This window comes from Camelus bactrianus, chromosome 6, assembly GCF_048773025.1.
Source record: "Camelus bactrianus isolate YW-2024 breed Bactrian camel chromosome 6, ASM4877302v1, whole genome shotgun sequence".
NCBI lineage: Eukaryota > Metazoa > Chordata > Mammalia > Artiodactyla > Camelidae > Camelus > Camelus bactrianus.
In genome coordinates, this window is record NC_133544.1 from 91,221,568 (window position 1) to 91,242,249 (window position 20,682).

The following is a 20,682-nucleotide window of genomic DNA, read 5'->3' on the forward strand; positions in this document are numbered from 1 at the left end:
TCAGTTACATCGCCAAAGAGCGCAGGCGCTGCGACAGAGGGTGGGCGCACGCTTACCTTTCACAGCTATTTCCAGGAGGTATGTTTAGCCCCATTTTACAGACATAGAGGCCAAGGCCCAGAGAGTTTGAATAGCTCACCAAGCTCACACGGTTCCTAGGTAGTGGAGCCTGGTCTGGAATCTAGATTCGTTTTAATCTCACTTTCTAGAACGGGTGAAGTGGGCGTTAAGGTGGAGGGAGCCAAAAGAGAGGGGCAGCTCCGCGATCGGCTTCTGGGATGACCAGGCCACCTTGAGAGAGCATAGCGCCCCTCCCAGGCAGACACAGAAGAAGTGTGGCAACTCAGTGCCGTAAGGAAGACGCACAGTCTGGCCCCTTAATTCTCCGGTCTCATCTCCTCTCTCTCCCCCCAACTCAGTGCAGCCACATTGCCTTCCCTGCTACACCCTGACAATGCCTGCCAGGTTCCCACCTGCCAGCCTTTCTATCTTCATCTCCCACTTTCAGGACTGCTCGGGCCTCAACACCCACGTGCCCCACCTCCTACCCCCCACCCCCCTCATCAGTGAAGCCTCTGCTTAATTTCCCAATGGAAACGAACACCCACCACCACCCGCTGTCCCCGCGCCTTTTTACCTCCGTGTGACCTAATATTTTGTGCACATTTGTTTATTGCCTGTCCCCCACCCTAGAACGTGACCCTCAGCGGGCCAGGCCACATAGTCTTGTGCGGCTTCACCTTCAACACATGAAACAGTGCCTGGTACCTGATAGGACAGGCCCTCCAGAAATACTTGTTGAATGAATGAATGAATGAAAAGCAACCCCTTGGAGCAGCAGGTGGCAGAAGTTGCAGGGCAGGAGGAGCTTTTGGTGCCAGACCTGGCTGCTATGTCCAAGTTCTGAGATAAAGCTCCCGCGGGCCAGGGACGGCATCTGCCATTGGGCGGGGTGAGGTGGTGCCCAGCTGACCATGGTGGCCTCCAGGCACTGCTGCAACTCAGTCATCCCAGCCAGACTTCGATGGAGCCAAATGGACAAGGGCTCCGGTGGGCATCCGGGTACCTGCTGGGCTGGCCCTTCAGGACAGGGGGAATTTTAGGATTCCTGGGTAAGGAGAGGGAGCCAATAGACACAGATCTCCCCAAATGACTCTTGCCTTGAAAGATCTTAGAGATTATCATCCAAACAGATGGGTCTAGGAATGATCTGAGGGGTCCAGGAAGGTTCCCACCTCCCTTCACCCCTGCCTGGAATTCTTCATTCCCCGGTACAACTTGCTGGTCTAGGAAGCTTTTGCTGATCCACCTTATAACCCTGGGCCTCAGTTTCTTCCTTCTGTAAAATGGGTAGAATCTGGCCCCATGAAGTACAATGAAGAAACAGCCTGAGATCAAAGGTTTGCTGGCATGAATTTTCACACTCCAGGACTGCTGTGTGTTCTCTGGCAAAGTCCTGCTCTCTCTGGGCTTCAGATTCCCATGTTTCCAATGAGGGAGACTGGCAGAACTATCTCCAAAGACTGAAATCCTCCCTCAGGTTTTTTCCCAAGGAAGGACAAGTTTATCCAGGGATACAGGGAGAGGGAGCCGAGGCAAGAGGGTGATGACATAAAATGTGAACTTGGCCAGTGTCATAGCTTCGCCCTGCCCTGGGTGTCCCGGAGATGTCCTCTCTGAATCCCACTGAATGCCTGGATGGGCCCTGGACAGTCTGGGCAGGTGGCTGGGAGAGCTGTGTTCTTCTGCTTCTCTCTGTAAACAGGGCTCTGAGTGCCAGAGGGTGACCAGCACAAGACCACAGCTAGGAACTGTCTCCGAGAGCTTGCCCAAGCGGCTCACAACTCTACCACTTGTCTCCCCATCACCACCAAGACAGGGAACAGGTTAGCCCACTTTTCACTCCAAGTCAGAGAGAGACCCAGTTTTTCAGATGAAGAAAACTGAGGTCTTCCCAAGGATCCCACAGATCATCCATCTGAGCACATACGTCTGCCCAAGTCTGGGTCTGTTCCATGTCAGTGTTACCTCACCGACCTCCCACACAAGCCTGTAAGGAACATGCCGTTATTCTCCCTACTTGACAGATGGATGAACTACCACTCAGAGAGGTTAAGTGACTTGTGTGAGGTCACACAGCTAGTGAGTAGCAGGGCCAGGATTTAAAACCAGGTCTGTCTGACTTCCTTGCTGAGGACTGAGGGAGGAAAGGGAGTGATTTTGTGCTTCGGGAGCCCAGGAGCCTGAGAGAGCAAGAGGTGGGCAGGGGGCACCAGGGCCCTTACACCTGCTGTTTGCTTTATCCAAAAAGCCTCCCCCTAGATATTTGTCTCGCTCACTCCCACACTGCACTCAGCCCTCAGCTCAAAGGGCACTTTACCACAAAGACTTTCCTTCTAGGACCACTGAGTCTAAGGAGGACAACTGCTCCCCCTCTCCTTACCCCTTTATTTTTCTCCATAACAGCTCTCACCATCTGACGCACTACCTTATCTGATGTGAATAGTTGTTTGTTTGCTTGTTGTTTGTGGCCCCTGAGAATGTAAGATTTTGTCCGTTTTATTCATGACTGTAATCCCAAAGCCCATCACAGCACCTGGCATAAAGTAGGTGTTCAAACCATATAGGCTGAGAGAAGGCAGGAGAGACAGAGTGCCCTTCGCCTTAATAAGAGAAGGAAAATGGAGTGAGCATCTGTTATCTGCTAGGCACAGAGGAGAGGATGGACCTGTGCACATCTCAGTCATCCCTAGCTGTTAGCCCATTTCACGGTTGGGGGAACTGAGGCTCCCTCCAGCATCAAGGGGCCCATGGGTGGACGGCGCGTGGCAGATGAAGCAGTCCATCAGGGTGGGGACGCGCGACCCCACCGGCCTGGCTCCAAGCCCAGTGCCCCTTGCAAGCGAGGGGCGGGGCCCAGAAAGGGGAAGGGGTGCCAAAGCCCCCCCCCCCCCCCCGGCGCTCGCTGCGCGCTCTGGGCGGTGCTGTGTGGCCGCAGGGCCCTGGCCTCGCGCCGGGGCCGCACCCTGGGCCGAGCCGCCCGAATTCCTCCCCGGCCCGCCCCCGCGCCCGGCGCCTCCCGCCGCCCCCGCCACCCCAGCGCAGCACGCCCACCCCCCACCCACCCCCACCCCCCGCCGGCGCCGCCCACCGCCCCCCGCCCCTTCCCTCCCGCTCCCCCCCCGCCGGGCAGCGGGTGGCGGGGACGATCCAGCCCGGCCGGGGCGCTCGTGCCCCCCAGGCTCCCCCGGGCCCCCAGACTCGGGGCGCCCGCAGGCCCCGCGGGTCAGCGGGAACCGGCAATTTCCCGGCCGCCCGCCCCGCCGCCCGCTCTGTACTTAGGCTGATGACGGGTTCCCGCGGCCCCGGTGGCGGGGCGGGCGGCGGGTTCAGGGCGGGCGAAGCCGGCCCAGCCGGTCCCGTGCTCGGCTCTCAGGCGGCCGCCGGGCCTGTGTCATCCACCAGGAATTTCTGTTTTCCCCTCCGCGGGGCTGGAAGAAAAAACAATAATTAGGTCACTGGGCAGGCGGCAGAGAGGGTGTGGGACAGGCCAGTGGCGCCCTGTTGGGCCGGGAAAGGGTCTGGGAGGACGATGGGGACGAAGAGGCCCCCGCAGTGCTCCTGCCTCCTTCCTGCCCTCCCCAGGATGCTGGCTGATGGAGGCAAAACATCCCTGACCATCGCCACCGTTCCCTCACGGACCCATTCGTTCCATGAGCATTTTCTGGGCACCTCTTTGTGCGCCAAATTCTGTGCTACGCTCTGGGGACAGAGCGTTGGACAAAAGAGAAGGAACTTGGTAGAAAAGACAAAAGAGATGGACTTGGTAGAAAAGACCCATAAGCAGCCACGAAAAAATAAAGTCATCCCTCCCGTGGCGGGGCTGGGGGGGATTGGCTCCAGGACCCCCACCCCATACCCAAATCCAGGGGTGCTCGAGTCCCTTATATAAAATGGGGTAGTATTTACATATGACATATGCACATCCTCCAGTATAATTAAATCATCTCTAGCCAGATGACTTATAATACCTACTACAAAACCATGTAAATGCCAGGTAAACAGTTGTAAATACAATGTAAATCATTACTAAGTGAGCAGCAAATTCAAGTTTTGCTTCTTAGAACTTTCTGGATTTTTTTTCCCCTTCTCCACAAATATTTTCGATCCTGGGTTGGTTGAATCCCAGATGAAGATGCCATGGATAGAGGGAGGGCTGGCTGTATAGTGGGAAGACCACTGCACAGGACAGAAGAAGGGGGTGGTAGTTAGGGAAGGCTTCCTTGGAGAAGTGGCACTAGCTCAGAGGCCTGAATGAGGACTGGCCAGGCCAAGAGAAGAGGGAGGCAGGAAAGGGGGGTGGGGGGTGGGTGGAAGGAACAGCGTGTGCAAACACTTGGAGGTAAGAGGCATTAAAAGTACACTTGAGAAGTGTCAATGAAGTTTTAATTCTGAATACGATACTGATAAAAAAAAAAAAAAAAGACACCCATTTTTGGTCCCGTAAATCCCCTAAATACAAGCCAGCTACTTTCTCTGGTGCTCATCTGAAGATAGAGCCACCTGTTTCTATGCTGGAGGAAAACTGTCTTGGACTTAGCTCACTGAGAGGTACGAGGTCTGGATACTGTATCTGTGGGCATTTCAAGGGATTTTCAAGGGCCATTTGGGCTTAACACATTTCTCATCTCTTACTCCGACCTTAGGTCAAGTCCTTGGGAAAGACAGGAGGCCAGAGCAACTCTCTCTGGCTGTGTAGTTCAAATCATGAGTGATAAGACAAGGGAGGTGGACAGGACTGGAGCAAAAAGGGTCTTAAGTACCAGGGTAGGGATTTTAGATTTTATCTCAAGGGAAATAGCGATGGTTTAAAGCACGGTGGGAGGGGACAGGATCAGATTTCTGAAAACTTACAGCTGGTAACACCCACCTGTTATTTAACTCCTGTTATGTGTACATGGCTAAGTGTTTTACACACGTCATCTCACTAAGCTTGATATGAAACTTACGAGAGTGTTCTTTAGCCCCATTTTGTAGAAGAGGAAACAGGCTAGGGAGGTCATTTGCCCCAGGTCACCTGCTAAGAAGGGACAAAACCAGAACTGAAACATGCTAGGTCCTCTTCTGAGAGCTGTAGGAAGAAAGACGGAGATTCTGGCCCTACTCTCAAGTGTTAGAGCAGGCAGGTAGCTAGATGTGAGCAGAGAAAGGGCGACAGGGGCAAATGGCAGAAAACCATACATTTTGTGAACAAGAGGGGTCCTTGACAGACCAAGAAAAACAGGATCCTCTGGACTGATAAGCCATACCTTCTGGGCTGTAAGTGTCCTGCAGGCAGAAGGGTGGGACAGGACAGGAATCCCCACCATCCGAATGTAACCTTTCAATCATGATGACCTCTGTCCAAATGTAACCTTTTGCTTATGATACCCCCATCCGAATGTAACCTTTTGTTCATCATGACCTCATCCAACTTCCCGATCAAGACTAAATAAGGAGGAAAAATCCCTCCTCCCTACCTGGCAAGGTGGAGCTGGGATGGAGATTAGGAAAGACAACCCCAAGCCCCTCCCTGCCAATGAATATTCTGCCCGTTCACTTTTACACCCATGTAACAAGCTTGCCAAGGACACTCGGACCACCACCCACCAGGGTCTGCCCGCTCTTTCCTTGAGAGCATACTGTCTGTCCCTTACTAAATCCTTGCTTTGCTTTCTTGACCTCCATGTCTTGTCTCTGAACTCTTTCTGCAACAACACAAGAACCTCTCACCCACAACACAAGGAGCCTGTTGTCTGCTGGGGGACACGTGCATGGGATGTATTAGTCAGAGCCATGATGGAATGGAGTTTATTTCTCTCTCCTGTGATAACCCAGGGGTAGATTGTCCAGGGATGGAACGGCACGCCTACTCCATGAGCTTGTCCGGCCCCCCGGGCCCCTTCCACCTTGTTGCTCTGCCATCTTGATATGTCCAAGTTGGCTCCCCTCCACATCCACATTCTGCGCAGAGGGAAGAGGAGGGAGGGGGCACGTTCTGTCTCCTTAGGGAACATCACTGCTACATCTTCATCTGTACCTGTAACTGCAGCTGTATCTGTATTCAAATCCACAGCCACTTAATAAATCTGTATGTGTATGTATAGATACACCAGTTACCCAGTATCCAAAGCATCAGCTTTAAAGATAGAAGCTTTAGTGCCGAAAAGGTAAAATACAATGATGGATAAAGCCAGCCCCTAGTGGCAAAACATAGAAACAGAAAACATTCCAGCAGAGAGAATTATTGTACTTCCTACTGGCCTCCTGTTGGTGGTTTCCTTAACAAAAATATTTCTGCATATAATACTTGATTTACCTGAAGAAAGTAAAATATTTTTGATATGGTTATGAGTAAAAGAAATTAATTTTTTTCAAAAGTGTTACCATATAAAATTGTGGAATATCATACGTATCTGTGGGTTTTCTGGGTCAGCAAATAATTGTAAAGATGAACAAGACAGGGCACTGCCCTCTGTGGTTCTTTCAACCACATCCCACTCCCTCAAAGGAGATGGTACCTAGATAGGCATTCGGGGACTCGGCAAACTGCCCTTAGTCTGTGCTTTGGGGGAACATTGAGAGAGTGATTTCGGAGATAGGTAGTTGAGAGCCCTTGTTCTCAAAATGTGGTCCTCCACCAGCCGCATCAGTACCACCTGGAACCTGTTAGAAAGGCAGGTTCTCAGGCGTACAGAATCAGAACCCCGGCAGGTAGGGCCCAGCTGCTATCTGCTTTCACAAGCCCTCCAGATGACTCTGATGCAAACTGAAGTTTGGGAACCACTGGTCTAGGGCTAAGAGTTGGAAAACCTTGGTTCTGGTCATGGACACAGCAGTCCCAGGCTCTGTGACCTTGTGCATGTCGGTTTCTGTGGGTCAGGAGCTGGGCAGAGCCTAGCTGGCCCTCTGCCCTGTGGTCTCTCACAGGCTGCAGTCATCTGCGCTCAACGGCGGATGGCTCTGTGTCCAGGCTCACTCACGTGTGCTTGCTGTCAGGACTCGGTGCCTCATGGGTGGCTGGACTGCAGACCTCAGTGCCTCGCTGGTCCCACTGGCTGCTGGCTGGGGCCCTACTGCATGGGCAGCTCACAACATGGCAGCTGGCTTCACTCAGAGGGAGCAAAAGCGTGCCCCAGATGAAAGGCATGGGCTTTCTGTAACCTAATATCAGAAGTGACATTCCATTGCTTCGCTGTAGTGTTTGTCAGAAACAGTCGCTGGGTCTAGCCCGCACTGAAGGAGAGGGGCTCACATGGATGCCAGGAGGCAGGGGCCATCTTAGAAGCCCCTCCCACATCTGCAATGTCTTGTTCCAAGCAAATCCTGAGGTGAGGGAACTCCACATGGAGGAGATCCTGCGAGAGGCCAGAGAAATGTGCCTGGTAAAGGGGGGTTCCCGACACAAGGTCCCGAGTGCCTGCCCACCCTGATTCTTATCTTCACTGCAGGGCCTGTGTGATGTTGGGGGATATTTGCAGCCAGCAGGAGCTGCATTCCAGGGCTGGGTACTTAACATTCCAGAGGAGCTGTCAGCTAATTATTGCCTTGCTGGTCCCAGCCCTGGACCACCCGGCTCCCCTGAGCTCCCATGGCGTGGCCAGAGGACTCTGGTGGTTTTGTTCTTGGGTTACATTGAGAGAGGCCCAGAGATGGGCCAGACTTAACCAGGGTCACACAGCAATGAGTCAGCAGCAACAACGGGCCTTTTTTACCCACAGGTTGTAGGCCAGAGGCAGATGCAGCAGGAGTCTTGGGGCTGAGCGTCCTTGGGGGCGGGGTGGACTAAAGCAGACCTCAGGAAAGTGACTGTTTCTCTGAGCCTTCTTTTCCACTAGGCCTTGTCCTTGGGCCTCAGCCTGTTTTAAGAAGAATCCTGCTAAATCATTTCAGTGAGAACCCCTCACCTTCATACCTGATCGGCCTGGTTGGTCTGCCTTCAGCAAGAATCCTGTTAAGTTGGTTTAGTAAGAATCACCCTTACCCGTGATGTCCCCTCATGGCAATTTTGCATCCACCGGCCCCTCGTACTGCTTGTCATCTGTAAATCCCCGGCTGTCTTTGCTGAATCCAGAATTGAGCCTAATTTCTCCCTGCTGTCGATGGCTGGGACGTCTATCGCAATAGTCCCGAGAAAAGCCGTCCTGACTTACTGTTTTACCCGTTTACTACAATATATACAGTCTAGCCCCTTCCCCGTGCAGGGGGTCCCAGGAGGCACGACATTGCTGCTGCTCCTTGGGTAGTGAAAGGGGACTGCGGGCTCGGGGTGGGCCATTTTTTGTCCCAACACAGGAACCAGCAAAGGGCTAGGGCAGCAGAGTCTGAGAAAGGCCAGCGGGGCCAGAATTCTCTAGACGCCCTTCCCGCCTTCTCCTGCTCTCATCCTTGGGCCCTCTCAGCCCGGAGGCCTTCGGAGCAAACACTGAGGGCTGAGGGAGCAAGACGGGGAGCGAGAGGCCTCTGACAGGGGGTCAGGGGAGCACTGGGTGGGGCCCTGACGGCCGAGGAGGACGACTCCGCACGTGAAAATGGAGGCAGGGTCTTTCCAGTGACGTGGGTGGCGTGAGGAGCTGCAGGGCCCAGAGGATGGGACATCACGTTAGTGAGAGATGCCTGTGGCGCTGAGGATTCTGGGAGGCTGCCGCACCCTTCTGCAGCCACGGGCTCAAGGTCAGGGTCCTCCAGCAAGAGCCGCAGGCAGGCAGCCCAGGCTCTTCGTCCTCCCAGGGGCAATGCTCACCTGCTTCTCCCCTCTTTTCTCAGCACCCCACTCCTGGGATTCCCTTAACCTTCCCCCAGAGAGTGGGCACTCTGTTACAAATCTAAATCATGTAACTTGTTAAATAGGTTTATATGTAAAAGGCACAAACTCAAAAACTCACTCCCTCCCTATCTCCCTGACCCCCAGTTCCCGTCTCCTGAAGCAATCTTTGCTAGAACAAATAGATGTGCTTTTTTCTTACACAAAGAGTCAGTAGCCCCCTGCACTCACTTACTGTGTATCTTTGATTATTCCAGAGCAGTCTGAATCATTCTCTTGCATAGTTTTCTATTATATGAATATACCAATGTGTATTTAACTGGTCTCTAAAATGACAGCAGATTCGTACGGGCACCTAAGCTTTGGGCCACAAACACAGGTAGGATGTCTGCTAGGGCTCAGGCACCTGGTACATCCTAGAGATACAGGGGAGGTGGCAACCTGGTCCATGCAAATTGGAGCTTCCAGTCTCGGGCGGCAGACTGAGAGGGCATCACCGAGTAGCGTTAGCAGCCAAGGGCCATTCCAGGAAAGCATGCTTCTTCCTTGGGCTGGGGGAGAGGTAGGTACATTGGATTTTTACTGACAGGGAAAGGGGAGGATGGCTTTCTAGGCTAGGGAGAACCATGTGAGCAAACTGGAGGAGAGGGGACGGCCTATGAGTGTCTGTGTAATGAATGAGGATCCAGGGCATGTGGCATGGAAGTGGAATGAGGCTGTTTGGAGATGCGTCTGAGGAAGCCTTGAATCTCAGGGAGATGGCTGTGGCCTGATTCCTGCTGTTCTTCCAGAACTTTCCCTGCGGTCACCTCCTCTGGGAAAGAGGGCTCCGGGGAGGGGGTGGAAGGAAAAAGCACCTCTCAAGAGGAGAGAGGCCAGAGGCGGCTCTAGGCCAGAGGGAGCAGTGGCTCGCCAGGATGGAGATCTGCCCTGTGCCGGACCTTTTCCTTAATTTAATTCAGTTTTGCCACATTATTTCTGAACCATCCGAGAGTCAGCTGCCGACATCATGGCATTCTCCCCTAAGTATTTCAGCAACTATCTCTACAGAATGAGGACATTTCTCTACACCGTCCCTAAACAGCGATGACACTCAGGAAATCTGATGTTGTCATACTGGTTTCTAATGCACCCTCTGTATGCAGATCTGCCCGGTTGCCTCAGTGGTGCCCTTTGTGGCTCCCCTATCCTTCTCAGGATCCAACAAGGATCATCTTTTGCATCTCCCTTAATCTGCAATAGTTCTCCAGACTTTTTCTTTTTTTATTCCTTCTATGCCATTGGCGTCTTTTGAAAAGTCCAAGCCAGGTGTACTTGGAGCACATCACGCTATTTGATTTTTTTTTTAAGTGGGAGGTAATTAGGTTTTTATTTATTTAGTTTTGATGGAGGCACTGGGGGTTGAACCCAGGACCTCTAGGCAGGCTCTCCACCACTGAGCTGTACCCGCCTCCTCACGCTATTTGATTTATCTGATGTTTCCTCAAGACCAGATCTACCGTCAGGGTTTCCAGCAGGCTGCTTGGTGCTGTGTGCTTTCCCGGGTGGGTCTGCCCCGGGACTAGTGGGATTCCATTTGATCCCCGCGTGGGACCCACCAGGGTTTTCCATTGTAGTAAGTTAGGCTCGTAATGTTCACCTCCTTTTCATTTTGAATCTCAGAGGGGTCAAGTGTCCTGTCTCACACACACACACACACACACACACACACACACACACACACACACAGCTAGGATGAGGGAAGGCTAGGATGTGAACTCCATTCTTACTCTTAAACACTTCACTATGCTGCCTCTCCACAAGTAACACACAATGATGATAGACAAATTAGAAAACACAGAAAAGCTGAAAGAAAAAAGAAGAAATCCTCTGGGATTCCATTGCCTGAATATCACTTCTGTTAACTTTTTTGTTGTATATCTTTCTAAATTTCTCCCCATGTGAAGACACACATCTAAATACATATTTATCTTCACAAAACTAGGATCGTTTTGTTGTCTTATAAATGAAAAGCTGTTCTTTTCATTTAAGATGATACAGCCTGAGTGGGGAAGGCACAGGGCCACATTTAGCATCTGTTCTCCCTGTCACTCCTTCAAGGCTGACCCAGAAGTGTCAGAAGTGGCCTGAAGGACTGAGGGTGGCTCCCAGGCCACGTGGCTACAGGGACCCTAAGAGGACAGCAGGTGGATGGTCAGGAGCACAGGTGCCAGCCCTGGAGTACCCCTCCTTAGCTGGGTCTCTCTCCATTGACCCAAGGTCACAACTCAACCCTCTCTATGCTTCCAGCACCTCCTAGATGTCATGAGAGCAAAACCCAGGCCAAGCTGTCACTGGGTGAGGTGAGCAGGGCCCCACACAGGGTGGGTAGAGACCCGGGCCCTGGTCTCAGCTCTGCCACTGACCACAGAGTGACCTTGGACAAGCCACATTCCTCTGTTTTCTTCCTTCATTCACAAAAATCGTGGCACTGGACCCTGGATCCTTGCCTGCTCTGCACCTAAACAAGGATGCCTTTAAGACATCCACTCCTCTGTTTGCTGCTGGGGTTTGGGAAATACTTCTGGCCATGTTTAGAATTCTTTCTTACTGCTTTATTAGGAAGGGCTGCCAATCAGCATGCAGACTGTCCACTGAGAGGATTACACGGTTTCCCTCCACTATCCATCAGTGCAGTGAGCACTGCTGGTGGAGTCCCAATAGCGACCATCATGGTATCCCCCAGATAAACTCCTAAGGGGCCGTGAAGTCTTACTCTTTGATTTACTGTAGCGCTAACATTTTAGTTAGAATTCTTCTCTTTACATTCACAGTGAAACCAGTCCCAAGTTTCCTTTGAGGTATCCATTCCATAAACTATTAGGCATCTATTAACAAGAATGACATTGATCTCTGTTCATTTGGAAGAATGTCCATTATCTATAGACAGACATAGATATAAAACAGATAACGTGATCCCATTTATTTTGAAAACTATACATTCATAGAATTCAAATGAGCAAATTTTAAAGGTTTTTAAAGAGTGGGGCCAGCTGGTCTCCAGCCGTGGAGAGTCCACCTGTCTGCACACAGCCGTGCCCATCCCTGAGAGCCTTCCCTGAGCCTCCAGGAGCTGCCAGGTCCCCAGCTATTTCCTCCAGGATGCTGTGGCTTCCCACAGCCCAGCCAGTGCTGGGTCTTCTCTCTCTGTCTCTAAGGACAACCACCCACGCAGCCCTGGGGTGGAGGGACAGGGGCCAAGCTTATCCCAGGTGTCAGCTTTGTCCTGCATGACTCTTCAGCAGGAGAACCCAGCCAAGGGCTCCAGAGTCCTGAGATGGGACCAGGACAACATGAGTGTCAGGGAGAACAGAGGAAAGAAGGTCACAGCCACCTGGACCCTGAAAGTCCTCCGAGTGGGTGGCTTAGGTTTGGGGTCTAGGGGAGCACCGTTTTTCTTCCCCAGGCTGGCTGGGCCCGCGAATCACAGGCAGGACTCAGAGCTGTGGCAGGACTTCATGTCAGCATCCTCGGCCAGCCTGTTCCGGGGGCTTGGCCAGGCCCTGGCTGGGCTCCCCAAGGAGGCTACCTCCAGCCCAGTGCTGAAAACTTCAAGCCCAACCAGCTTGGCTCTTTCTCAAGATGTGCAAACCCATTTAATAAAACATAGTCAGATAAGCGCAGAGAATGCACTCTGCACGGGGCACCGCAGCACCCCCAGGCCAGTGCCTTTCAAATGCAACCCCCTCCGGGAGGGAACAAAGACTCCTATTTGGCTTCTAGAATCAACTAGCCTCCACTCCTTCCTGGCAGCTGTGTGACTCTGGGCATGCTGCTTAGCCTCTCTGGGTCTCAGTGTTCTCATCTATCAAGTGGAAATAATGACAATACGTACTTCGCAGAGTCATCATAAGGGTTTAATGAAATGACGCAAGTGAAGCAGCTGGCCCAGTGAGTGGCGGTCATAGAAAAAGAGAGCTCACTGTGCTTTTCTTTTCATCAGGTGGGATTATCTTAGTGGCAGCACAAACTCACCTAAATTAGCTTCAGCAAGAAAAAGAATATATGTCTGGGAGGGGCATGGAAGTTATTGAAAGGAGCCCAGGGTACCTCCTGGAATCCCAGGCTGGGACCCAGTTGGCCTCAGGACAGGGTGCACTCAGGGCTGAGGGCCCTGTGGGTGCCCAGCAGGGCTCCCCTCCTTTTCTCGTGCCGTTCCCTGCCGACCCTTCATCCTGCTCTCACATCCTCCATCCCCACCTCCAGTTAACAGTAGAAAGCAGGGCTGTCAACAGCTCCCTGGCTTCTAGATGTGAAGACAAGCCAGTATTAGCTGAAGTCTTTTGGTTCTGATTCCAAATTCTCCGCAGAAGACATAGATTCAGTGCAGGTCAGGTGCTCACCACCTGGGGAGAATCTGTAAGGCAAATCCCACTGGAAACCTGCAGCCAGTGATAACGGGGAGCAGCTTTTTTTAAAGGAACAACACTAGGCAAAGAAAACAATAGGTATCTCTTGCATGCGCTGGGTCCAGCCCCTCCAACTCAGACCCACGACCCCCATCCCACCTCCATCGCAGAAGCAAAGCAGATGGGCACTGCTTTCTTCTAGGCTGGCTGATTTAAATTTTTTTTTTTAATTTTTATTTTATTTATTTATTTTAGGGTGGGGGGATTAGGTTTGTTTGTTTGTTTGTTTGTTTATAATGGAGGTACTGGGGATTGAACCCAGGACCTCGTGCATGCTAAGCACACGCTCTACCACTGAGCTATACCCTCCCCAAAGCTGGCTGATATTATTGGTTTGCAAAAAAAAGAAAAAAGAAAAAAATTGCCCTCCCTGCCCCTTAATATATACACAGCAAACATCTGTGACTGGGAATGCAGATCACAAGGCCTGCCATCAGCAGCCCTGCCTTTAGGTGTGGGTGCTTAGAGTCTAGTGTATAAAAACACTTTGTTTGAACCGGGTGGGCACACACTCTTCAGTTTGAAACAGGCTGCAGGCCAGCCCCTGAGCCACTTCCACATGGGCCGCCTGCCTCGTCCCTGTGGACCTGTGAGCAGTGAGGCCTGGCTGGGTGAGCATTCACTCTAGCATTTGGCTTTTTGGCCACCCAGCCACCTCTGCCTGAGTCTCCAGGCTCAGGGAATATGGCTTGGGAATAGGGGCTGGGCTGCCAGCCGGAGTCTGCATTCGGAGTTCTGACCCAAGACCTGGGCCTCCTGGAACCAGAGGCTATGAGGGGCTGGGAGGGGAGGGAGGGTGGGGTGCGCAGGTGGTCAAGGGCGGCTCCCCGAGAAGCTAAGGCCCCAGCTGGGCCCTGCAGGCCAGGCAGTCCCACCTCGTTGAAAGCCCAGGCCCGTGGGGGGCCCTTCTTTCAGAAGTGTCCAGAGTACCGGCCATGAGCTCACAGCCCCAGAACTCTTGCAGATGGGAAAACTGAGGCTTCAAGATGCCCAGCATGTCCAAGGCAGGACTGGGGTCCCACGCCAAGACCCCGTGCCGGGTGGATCTCTCACTCTTTGCCTCCAAGCCCAGAGGGGGCTCAGGGCGGGGCCTGTGCTTCCCACTGTCGGTTCCCAGATCCCGGTCCCCATTCTCCTCCAACAGCACTGACTCCTCTGCCCCAGACCTCCACTGCCGGCACATCCATGTGATGTGATCTGCAGGTACTCAGGCTCTCATCCCTCAAGCATCTGGCCTCAGGCCCCATGACTAGCAGGGCAGCGCTCCCCCAGGGCTCCCTAAGTGGCTTAAGAGCCACCTCCTGGCCTTGGTTTATAACATTCCGTGGCCTGGGGGCCCTCTCAGCTGCCCCCTCCAGCTGTCCAGGCCTAGGTCAGAAGCACAAGGAGAGCCCCGGCCCTGCTCCCTGGGGCCCCTCCACTCAGCACCTCCACCTCCTCAGTGACCGCAAGCTCATCAGTGCATCTCGCATCTTGGTTTCCCACATGGATGCGCTGGGTAGGAGGGAGCCTCCAGAGCAACAGGAGAGCGGGGAATAGGATGTGTCTGCCTGGCAAGAAAGCTGGTCTAAAGGCAAGTCCGTGGAGGTAGCCACGTGGAAGTGGTGAATGCCTCAGGAGAGAAAGGGGAAGAGCCTTGAAGACCTCGTAGAGACAACCAGCCGTGTGCTTCACGTACACAGGCCTTTGCACATGCTGTTCCTTCTTTCGGGAACAGCTTTCCTATCATGTCCTCTATGTGGCCAACTTGGCCAGTTATGACCTCTATTATCTGTTCCCCAAATCCTCCTGGGTAATGGGACCCCCAAGTCTTAGCAAGCTGGACACACGACCACCCAGAATAAAGAATATGTTTCTCAGTCTCCCTTGTAGTTACATTGGCCATGGGATGGAGCCTGGACAATGGCTTCTAAGTGCAGTGTAAAACTCCTAAGAGTGTCCTTAAAGAGACATGATTGCTGGAGCTCTCGCAGCCACCTTGCACTGGGACGAGAGTGTGGGCTAGGGGCCAAGCAGGTAGAATGGGAAAACAGGAGGAATCCGGGTGCCTAGCACTGTGGAGCATCCTCTGAACCCTGGGCCTCCACCACCAGATTTCTACTTGAGTCAGAAAGAAGCTACTACCCTGTTTAAGCCACTATTATTTTTGTATTTATGTTTATTTTGTTGTTGTTGTTTTGTGGCGGCAATGATTGCTGCTTTTACTCAGAGCCAAGTGTAAACCTAACTGATAAAGCCAGTAAACTCCTTATCAGTCTTTCAAACCCAGCTCAATTGTCACTTCGCTCAGGAAGACTTCCTAATTCTCAGATGGAATAAACCACTCCCAGACTCGACCATGCTCCTATTTTTATTTTTCTCTCTCTGTATTGCAATTTACGTGTTCAGGCGTCAGCTGTACTTCTCAAGAACCCTGAAATATCAACTCGGAATCCCTGGCACCAGTAATACTAGTGTAAAACAACAGATAATATTTATTGAGTGCTTACAATGAACAGGCACTATTTTAGGAGTTTGTACATATTACCTCATTTAATCCTCATGGGAGTTCTATGAGATAGGCACCAGCATTAACTTCATTTTACAGATGAGAAAACCAAGGCACAGAAAGGTTAAGTAAATTGTCCAAGGTCACACAGCCAGAAATTGGCAGGGCTGGGACTTGAATCCCAGGAATTTGAGCACAAAGTCCAAGTTCTTAGCTTGTCATTCTCGTCATAGGAGCTCCGGTAGCTTGTCATAGGAACGCCTTCAAATGCGATGTAGGGGAACCGCACAACTGCCCTCACTTTCCTCAGAATGAGTGAAACAAGAGGAAGGCTGCTGCCATCGGCCTGGGAACACTGGCAACCAGGGCTCAGGGCTCTGGAGGGGGTGAGAGGTCTCAGGGTCTCACAGAACTCAGACATCCACCAGGCCACCCATTTCAGTTACCTGTGCTGTGTAACAAACCACCCCGTGATTTAGTGGCTTGAAATAACAGTGATTTACTACTTCTCACAGTTCTGTGGGTCAGCCGGGTGGATCCCCTGCTCCACGTGGGTCAGCACGGCGGTGTCCATCTCAGCTGCGCTGAAATGCCCACAAGGTCTCCCTCCCATCCTGTGCCGGTGGGGCGCCTTAGCTCCCCGCCACGTGGCCTTTCTTCCCACACGGTTTCCATCCCGCTCGTGTCTGCCCAAGCTGCTGTGCATGGCAGCTGGCCTCCGAGAGAGAGAAAGCAGGAGCCCCGAGGCCGTTTAAGGCGAGGTCTGGAACTGGCAGAGTCATTTCAGCCATATTCTCTTTGTCCAAGAAAGTCACAGGGCCAGTCAGGACTCAAGGGGGCGGGGGAAGGACGGGTGCTCTTTCTGGAAGGAGCATCCTATGTGTTCAGGTGGGAGAAATTCTTGGCAACCACCTTTGAAGAAGGTGCACCATCCTACCTCACCGGATTTCAGTCTCAGGAGTCCCAGGAGGACGTGGCACCTGGACAGACTGGCGCAGGACAGACAGGATCGCCCTGGGTCATGAATATACAACTGATCTTCCACAATGTCCACCGTCTCCCCTAGCTTGCTGATTTCTCTTCACGAGGCTAAAAATTCTGTCCTGGGTTGGTTGGAGTTTGGTCGGAGGAGAAGGGTCAGGGAACTCAGCCATTCCTATCTGTGACCATGAGAAAAACATTTGATCTCCTCTCAAAGTCTCAGTTTCCTCATTTGTGGGGAAAGGAAGAAGGAAGCCTGCCCTCCTTGGGCACAGAGTTAGGGGAACAGTTGAAGTCTGGGCTCTGCCCAGTTTCCTCATCTGTCAGATGGAGGTAATGATGGCTCCCACCCCACAGGACTGTCCGGGGGAGCCAGCGAGTCCAAGGCGTAGGGCCCTGCCAGGTATGGAGCACGTACTGGCCTTCAGGACGAGTTGGCCTTGTTACGCACTTGTAATATCCTGTCTCTTCCTTCCTGGCTCCTGTTAAGTGTTGTAACTTGGTCCTGATGTATTTGGCTGTTTGTTTCAGGTCTTCCTCCCCCATGTGGAGTGGGGACTCCACGAGGGCAGGCACCACGCTCAGCACTGTACCCCAGCGCAGGAGGCAGAGACCCTGCTTGAGGGGTGCCTGTGGAATGAGTAGCCGCAGGGAATGAAGCGATGGATATAAGGGAGGGCAGGATTTGGCAGGGCTGGAAAACCTTCACTATCGGGCCCGGGGGGGCCTATTCCGTTACCAAGTCCAATCTCTTTCCTTCTACAAATCTTAGGCTTAAGGAGAACCTGCCCCACCCACACCCACAGCCCATGCCAGTGGGTATCCCCTTCTCCTGGGACTTGATCCCCAAGGGCAGCAGCCTGCTCTGCATTCCATTCCTTGATGCCCTGAAGCCCAAGGCCTCTCCCCTGAATGCTGGGAGGATCACATAACCAGACGCACTGACCACTCTCCCCACCCCTCACAGCACCCCTCCACGGCACCCCAACGTGCCTGCTGGTCCCATTTCATAGAGGAGGAAGCTGAGGTTGCTAAGTGACCAAGCAAGTCATCTCCACTGCACAGAAAGGGCCAAGTAGCCAGCCCAGAGCACCCCAGGTGAGTAGGGTGAGCAGAAGCAAAGCCTGGGGACCCAGTGCCCTGCCTGAGCCCTCACCCCTGGAGGGAAAGACCCTCAGGCCGGAAGGACGGGCAGAGATGGTCTCAGCCCTGGGTCCTGCCCTTGGGAGGCCTGATGGCTGAGCACCAGCAGCATTCAAAGAGCCCGCCCCCGACCATCACTTTGGCCAGGAGGTGCTACGCTCACAGCCTGGACCACCCCAACCCCGCGGGGGCAGGCGTCTCAGATATTTTTGCCCATCACAGTGCTGATGGGCAGTTATGATGGTCCCAATAACTTAGAATTGGAAAATGAGGATTTAATTCATGTCATTTAGAAGTAACGGCGCCCCGCCTCTGTGGACCTCTGCTGGTCCCTTTCATGCACATCTTACAGCCCCCCCCACCCCCCACCCAAAGATGAGGCTTAGTGTGTCCACTGGCCAAATGGGAATCTGAGTCTGGAAATATTAAATTATTGGCCCAAAGTTACCCTACTAGGCAGTGGTAGAAGCTGGGGTATCTTAGCTGGCAGTGACTTTGGAACCATTTCCCACTCATTTCTGCAAACTCAGTTGCTCGGTCCATCCCCGAGGAAGTTGGGGGGGGGAGTTCATTCTTTCTCAATGGAATTTTTCTTCTTCAATGATTTGTCTGGCAAACAAAGCTTTCAAAACATGTGCTCACATTGGGGTGGGTGGGAGATATAGGATGGTTCCTTGGTGGATGTCCAGCTCCCATTCTGGGTGCAAGTGTCCCCTCTAAGGGGCCCCGGCCTTTGCTCCATCTTCTGGTATCAGAGAGCCCGCCGCCTCCGGGGTCCTGCCTCCATCCCAGCCCAGCGCGCGGGGCTTGCCCTCCCTGCAGCTCCCAGACACCATCCTAAGTGATCCCCGGAGCCAGCGACCTCCAGCTTGTCTCTCGCTTTCCGAGGCCAGTCGTCTCCCTTCTCCCAGGGAGATCATATGCGCTCGCGTCATGGAGCTGTGGTTTCCACTCCGGGCTCTGAAGCCAAACTCCGTGGAGTTTCAAATATCCCCAAGGCCTCGGAGGAGGAAGGCCGCCGAGCGTGGCCGGGGAGAGGGCTGCATCTGGCCTGCGTTACCCAGTAGCTGCCACTGCCTCAAACCCTGCTGGGGAACCGGACCGGAGCGGGTGGGGACCCTTGGGAGAGGGCTTAGCTCCCTGCCAGCTTCCCTCCAGCCATCCTTTCCCTTCCCTTCAGACCACAGTGCTGAGAAGCCCCTTCCCAATGTGTAGCCCAGATGGCCCATTTCCTGGGGCGGAACCTGAGGTCTGAGGTGGCCGAGGCAGTTTGGGGGCAGGACCATGAGGCATTTGGGGCATCTGAGATGAATCAAGAGTCCTTTCCACTGCCCTACGCCAGATGCTTAAAACCTGGCAAGTCCAGGACAAGGCCTTCTCCCAGGAGAGGGAGACCAGCCCCCAGCCTCCTGGTCTCTCCCTCACGCTGCCTCAAGATGGCACAGGCAGGTGGCTGCTGGAGCCCTGGGGAGGGGAGGAGCAGGACATGGCGTTAAGGATTCACATGACTTGGACACGAGGTGAGGAAAGCACCAGAGCTGCAAGACGGGGTGATTCACAGAGGCATGAGAGTCCCAAGCCTGGTGCAGAATGAGGGGTTCTCAAAACACATGCTTTCTGACCTGCAGAAGCCCCTTTCCTGCCCCAGGCCATCTGCGCAGATCGGGTCCAGCCCATGCTGCCTGAGCTCCTGGCCCAGCCTGGTCCTCTCTTCTGCGGGCCCATGTGTCATCCCACTGGGCTCTCGCAACAGCGCCACTTCAGAGAGGAGGGTGCGGGGCCCCGCCCCCGCCCCCTGAGCACCGACCCTCTGCTGGGTTGAGGGGAGCCTGGCTACCGGCTCCAATTTCTTCTCTCTACTCCTGAGCCCCAGCCAGGGCATGAGGGGCTCTCCCAACTTCAGGGCGTGCTGGCTCTGCTCCCTGGAGTTCCCCAGACCTTTATCCTGCAGCTCCACCCAGGGTCCAGCTGGGCAAGGGGCAGAGAGCAGAGCGGTCGTGACCTGATTTTGTTTGTGTGCTTGTTCTTTGGCCCCTGAGAAGCCTTCAAAACAAAGTTTCATACAAATAAGAAAGAAAGGAGGTGTATTTTTAGAGCTGAGTTTTCTCTTACCTCCCCCTCCACATCCCAACAACCTAATGATCTCATCTTTTCTAAGTACCAAACATTTAAGGCGTGCTAGAAAAATATCAACGATGCTTATGCTTTATCTTCGCTTTCTGGCCAAAAAAAAAAAAAAAGAGAGAGAGAGAGAGAATGAAAGCAAGGAAAGAAGAGAAAGGAAGAGAGGGAAGGAAAAAAAACAAATGAAAACTTTTCCAAACTCATGAGAGCGCAGGTCAGTGAATAGGGGCTCAGAAAATCTTGATCCGCACGGTTCAGATCGCATCTCGGGAGTGCAGAGCGATGGGGTTCCCTGTTCCTCCACAGAATCTTTAAGAAAGTGAAGTCCTCAGGGCACCTAGTCCAGCCCAACATTAATTCCCTAAACCTTTGGCTCTATATTTTGAATGTTTCCCCATTATGCTTCTGAAACAAAATTAGAAATATTGAGAAAACTGGAAAAATCAATTGCCAATATTCCTACCGTCATAGGGCAATGAAACACACGCACACGCTCCCACACACAATCATATATATACAATTCAGTCTATATCTTTTTTTCCCTTTGCTAAAGGGAAACAGACCAACAGACTTGAATTAAAACCCCAGCTCTGGGCACGTGGCTTTAGCCCTCTGAGCCTTGGTTTCCTCCTTGACAAAACGAGGAGACTGGCCATACATTATAATCCCACCTGCCAGGAGCCAGTGGCACCTGC

The 20,682-nt window shown here is 52.9% G+C and overlaps 1 non-coding gene across 1 annotated transcript; it reads right to left on the bottom strand.

Annotated features, from left to right (window-relative positions):
• Positions 1-13,488: 13,488 nt before the first annotated feature.
• TRNAA-AGC (transfer RNA alanine (anticodon AGC)) lies at positions 13,489-13,561 on the bottom strand. The gene has a single exon. It is a non-coding gene; the product is annotated as a tRNA-Ala (tRNA).
• Positions 13,562-20,682: the final 7,121 nt, after the last annotated feature.